Below are 6127 nucleotides of genomic sequence, written 5' to 3' on the forward strand. Positions count from 1 at the left end.
CATATACTAGGTGAAATCCTGATCCCATTGGGAAGTTTTACCATTTACTTCAATGGGGCCAGGATGTCACCTACTAAGCTACTGCTGATTTGAGAATGAAATTGTTGTTGTAAACAAGATAGGAAGACTAAACAGGTACGTCCTGCTCCATGACTTATGATCTGTGGACTCTCATGGTCTTTAGCATTCAAATGAAAGTGCTTTCATAAGTTGAATATCCTGCACTGGTTTTGACCAGGTTAAATGTGAACTAATTACTCAGAGGAGAATTCTTCTGAGAAAGATGACATTGCATTTTCTGTCTCTGTCTCTTATTTCCAAATGATAAGAAATACCACATCTTTAAAGTCTAGACTGTCATTCATTAATTAACAATATATGGTGTGCATGCCCTACATGAATAGTAAGAAAGGACCAAAAACTCAATCAACTATATTCTTTTACTCATTTCCTATCATCAACAATCCTCCTATTATGGTTTAAAAAGAGTGATGTTCTGAAAAGTATGTCAACATTGAAGCTGGTTGTTTCATCAGTAAACAGTAAAATTCTCTTCCAATGCCTTATAGCATTGTGAGGTTTATGCAAATACATCTCTTGAGTAAGATTTCACAGGAGCTCAGCATTGGTCTAACTCTGCACCCACTGAATCAGTGGGAGTCACCCCGTTGACTTGCTGCATTAGTATCATATCTCTTTATGCTTATTTTGTCACATCTGTACACGGAATGTTAAAACATGAAAGTCCAATAATTTCATTAAAATCCCAAGTTTGCTTCTGATTTAAATGAGTAACAAGCTTACTCTATACATACAACAGGTCATTAACTTGCGAATACAGACTAACATGGCTGCTACTCTGAAACTTAACTTGCTATGATACTAGTAGCATATTAAAGGAATATTGTGTTATGCTAGGAAAACAAATAGAGAGTAGAAACTTGTTAATGCGAAAGATTTTTTATGTCATTGATAGTGGGTCATATTTTGGTATTCAAATAAGTAAACTGAATTCCATCATTGCACATTCTAGCTCCCTCACCCCCATCCCTTAGACTAATCGAAAGCAAATCCACAAGATGGAAAATGGTCAATATATTTATGAGAGGTTTAGGTCACAGTATTTTGCTTTTTTTTTTTTTTTTTTAAGGATGCAATTAACTGCGACATTAGTTTTATAGTCTTGCTTGTCCTCTTGTATTGCCAAACTCTCAAGTCCTAATGTGAATAACTGGTCCCATTTTTCAGTTTTGCTGTGTTTCAACTTTTGTGGGGACTCTTTGCAGCTGTCTCTCTGCAATATTTGTCCAAACAAAAATATATTTCAAACTTGTGAAAACTATGTCCCCAAATATGCACTTTGTATTTTTTCAGACATGATTTAAAAAAAAAAAAAAGCTTGAACTTTGTATCTATTTTAATGTTTAATTTGCTCTTTGAAAATTCCACCATACTGAGAGAAAACATCAAGAGACACAGAGGGAGATTTTCTTTTTAGGGTAAATTGTGACCAGCTCAGAAACAGGGCCTAGAGGGGGAGGACAGGACTAGAAATATGGCAGCCTGGGAAATATTATGTATACATGTATGTGCATACTTATGTCTGTACTGTTAATACACAACGGTATGGGTATAATCTTGAAGCTCTTTCTCATGTCTCATGTCTCTCTACTAGGGCCTCAAAATTAGTCCCTTTGTCTGTATGTATGTATATTTGTGTCTGATCATTGGTAGGTCTCTTGCATATGTGTGTGCATTCTTGTATACAACTGCATGCGTTTTTATGTACATCTGTTTTCATTGACTGAAAGTTGGACAGGGCCCTAAGTGTACATATCTCCTGGATGGCAAAAATGTACTACATCAACAAAATAGAGAGAGATCCTCTTACAGCTCACTTTTGGGTTTCTCTTTCAATAACACAAAAAGCCATGTTTCTTTCTTTAAGATATCTGTATGCAGAGTCCTAGTTTCTAATAGCAATCAGAACATTCCTAAAAAGAAGTTCAGAGAGATAGTGGACAGAGCTATGCAGCTTGCAGACTTATGATTTTTTTTTTAATTCTGTCACTTGGATATTGACTGACTTTCTAATGCACACTCCTCTAATTCTTAATTAGAATGACATAGCTAATTAATAAGTTTTTTCCAATTATAAATTAACTTAGGATCAGAACTCTGGCTTTGCATGTAATTTCCTATAATCACTAAAGCTACTGCAAAAATATGTCTCCTACCAACCGTAACTTTTTTATTTAACACAAACAGACAAGTTCTCACTGGGTTTAAATTTTACAGCAAATTATCTCTGTTGGGATTTAAGAAGGGAAATTTAAAAAAAATTCACAGGAGTTTTTTTTTCCTTTTTTTTTTTTACATCCCCCCCTTTTCTTTCTTAAACAAAATAGCATCCCGTAATGGACAATTTCTTTCAGAGATTTAAAAGGAATTCATCTTAATATTTTAATGTTATTACAGGGAAGGAAGAAAGAGAGCAGGTGATAATTCGTTTTTTCATAACTGTTACCACCTTTTCATGGTTTCTGCAAAAATGATTTGGGAGGATCCCGCATGCTGCTCATTTATAGAATCTTAACTGGAGAGACACTTATCTCTTTAGTAATGAACCAGTGTAATTAAAGGTGGGAATGTGGAAGAGTTCAGGCACTGGCAACATGTCACATAGTTGGCTGCTGCAATTCCTCAGTGGTTTATCAAAGACTACTCCTTTAATATGGAGATTACACTTATGTACTTGTCTGAACTTGAAAGGCATTTGCCTAATTTACTTATTAATGAGATGTAAATCTATTTGTACGGCACGTCACAAGTTTCCTGAAATCGCTGCTACTTAACCGGTGATAAACCCTATGATTTAAATGAAAAATAATACATTTAGCTTTCCACATTCATTCTGTTAAAAATTGATATAGTCTATGTTAAATTTATTAATATTGCTTGCTGTCATTCAGTTTGCAGCTCTTACTGAAATATGACTTGACAGCGGCCGCATTAAAGATGTATGCCATTGTATTCAACAAAGATTAATGGAGCCCGGTAAAAATAGCTGTAAAAGAGAAAGTGATCCGAATGTAAAATCAGTGAATTAAATGAGGCCTTGCATACCATTTGTTAATATGCATGAGGAGGGAGGCAGCGAATGAAAATGTCTCCCTGCAAAGTTCATTTGGGAATGTTTCAATATTGTCTGAATATCACCAAACTATTGAACAGCAGCTTAATAGAGCCCCATGTACCACAGAGCTCTATGTATGTGCCCTGTGAAAAGCTAGAAACAAAAAATAGAATCATTTGCAAACAGAACTAGAAGCCTGAAATAAAAATAATTATAATATAATCATAATAAAATAAATCCATATGTATGATACATATGGTATAGATGTGTTTTTTTCTTCCCCTCTTCTCAGTCTGTCTATAGTGCAGGCTTTCAATATTAAAGCCACTTTTGATATAGAGCTTTAATGTTATATGCTTCTTTTTATGGGAGAATTGTATGCAGTAACACTTAAAGGGCTTAGATTCCAAGGATTTATAAGAGGTTAATATGTCTGTCTGTCTCTGTGTGTGTCACATCTATTCATATTGTGGGATCTATGTAGTGAAAGATTTTGCACCCTTCTTTTAATATTATTTTCAAGGGTTTATTTATTTCAACAACCCTCATTATAAAATGCTACTGAATTCATAACCTACCAAATTAAGACTTTCAAATAAATTAGCAGTGACAGAAAATAGTATGCAGTAATCATAATGTAAAAATAACATATTTATCAGTCAAGACACTAAGGTAGTTTGATGGACCTGAGCTATTACTGATAGACTTGCTCTAAGATTTGAATATGTTTGCTACCTCAAAGATTTTACAGAATAGACTATTCTGAAATATTTTTCTTCAGTAATTAAAAAGAAAAATAATCTGGCTAGATCTTTGGCAGTAAAGTAGTTAATGCACCAAAAAGATTGTCAGCTTGGAGGCAATTTGGACATATAACGTGCATATGTATAGTATAAAACATTGTAAAAAAGCTCTGCTGAAAGCATTAACTTTCCCAAAAGGTTAAAAATCAGTATTTGGACTCAGAACAATTTAGATGAATTTTTATTCTGAGGCTCAGTTTATTTCACCCATTTTGCAATCTCAATAGGTAGTTCAATCTGTATAATACAGCAGTCCACAAACTTAGTTCACAGGATTCTAAGCACCAATCAGGTTTATGCTTCTTTGCTGATTTTGCTGAAGCGGAATGGGCTGGGGCCTTGAGCTGGCCTCCATTATGGTCACTGATGAAGAAAGGGTTTGGGCCCCGTGTTGGTAAGCTAAGTAAGGTTCCAAGCAGTTATTGTCTGGGTACACAGCAAGAAGGACAGGAGACACTTGCTATGGATTTTAATCAGGCCACAACTTTATTATATAGATGTCTGGGACTACCTGGCAGATAAAGTGTACAGTGTAGGCAAATCCATGTTTATTCAAATCAATTTTCCAGGGCTTCCACCAGCCCCTCTTTATTTCCATCCAGCTCCCCCAGCCGACCCCTGGCTTGGACATTACCATCCACCACCCTCGTAAGAGGGTTAAGGTGGGCTATGAGAACGGGAAGGCTCCCGTTGGGTTGGCTCCCGGCTGTACCAATCAAAGGAGTCCCCAACCCCCTCCCCTGTTTGTTTCTTTATCCAGTATCTCCTTTTAAGTCCTTTACCAGGCCATTTATCTGGTCACTGGCTGCCTTCCCTGTGGAGTACCTGCACTGGACATCCACCCAACCTTATAAAATAAGGTGCGACATATGGCCTACCATCTTTTCTTTTCACCAAAAAAGGTCCTCCCTCACACCTGCTGTGGGGAAGGCGAAAAAACCTCACTCCACTGACGCCAATTCAAGTGGTGTGGGAAAAATTCCTTCCCAGCCCCCCTATAAAAGGAGCAACTAGCGTAATGCCCACAGCAGATCCTAACCCAGCCTGCCATTCACCTCCACTAGGGGAGGGAGGGTGAATGCTGGCTTCCTTGTTGCATTGAACAGAGACTTGCCTTTATGCCCTTTGGACCTCACATTCCTCGGTGGGGGGTGGGGGGGAAGGAGTCATTGCTGCAAAGATGACCACCGAGCACCCTTTTTACAGCAGTTTCTGACCTTCTTCCTCCCCTGCCACCACAAAGCAGAGCTGTCCTTCCTGGGTAAGCCCCAGACAAACTGTGCTCCACCTTAGGTCCTCCTTTTAAGTCCTTTACCAGGCCTTTTATCGGGTCACTGGCTGCCTTCCCTATGGAGGACCTGCACTGGACATCCACCACAAGGAAGTGCCAGCAATTTGCTTGGCTGCCTCCCTTCCCCAACCTATCCGGGTTCCCAGACATCTCCAAATGGCATCTTGCCTAGCAGCCCTACTGGGGAGAAAGAACCCATTGTCCCATGTGTGATCGTCAAGGTGCACCAGCAGCTGCATTGTCCTTGACCCGGTACTGCAACAACCACCCTCCATGGAGTGCCGCATAGGCAACCCATTCTCTGGATCCTTGAATTGACAAGACTCCTTAAGAGAAAACAAAATAGACAACTTGTAAGCCTGGAGCCAAAATCTCGATTCCACTGACCCTTTGCGCTTCCTCACTGCTTGGAACAAAGAAACTTGCCCTACCCAGGTTTTGTACCTTTATGCCCTTTGGACCTCATGTTCTTCGGGGGCGCGGGGGTGAGTCATTGCTGCAAAGCTGACCACCGAGAACCTTATTTTTATACAGCAGTTTCTGACTTCCTTCCTCCACCGCTACCACCACCACCACAAAGCAGAGCTGTCCTTCCTGGGTAAGCCCCAGACGAACTCTGCCCCACCTTAGTTGTGGTGCAGTCATTTGTGTTGCATGTGTTTAAGGCCAGACCTACTGTGAATCGTATCCTTAAAAACTGCATACAAGTAACAAAACTTGGAATATTTATATCTGAGGATATGGGAGCCTTGTATTTCTATCTTTGAGGGGTTAAACAGGGAACTATCCCAGATCTTTTTAAATGCCTTGTTTTGTACTGAAGCAGTGGGTCAAGCTGTAAACATGTCAGCTAACTTAAAACATGATCTCTTTTACAGGTATTGAAATTTTGCTATT

The 6127-nt window shown here is 38.8% G+C and overlaps 1 long non-coding RNA gene across 1 annotated transcript in view; it reads left to right on the plus strand.

Annotated features, from left to right (window-relative positions):
* The window catches only part of LOC141991679 (uncharacterized), an 18020-nt gene extending 11893 nt beyond the window's left edge, over positions 1-6127 (plus strand). Inside the window, exon 3 of the long non-coding RNA XR_012640431.1 lies at positions 6109-6127. This is a non-coding gene — a long non-coding RNA (uncharacterized LOC141991679). The remainder of the gene's footprint in view (positions 1-6108) is intronic.

Source organism: Natator depressus, chromosome 7, assembly GCF_965152275.1.
Source record: "Natator depressus isolate rNatDep1 chromosome 7, rNatDep2.hap1, whole genome shotgun sequence".
Classification (NCBI taxonomy): domain Eukaryota; kingdom Metazoa; phylum Chordata; order Testudines; family Cheloniidae; genus Natator; species Natator depressus.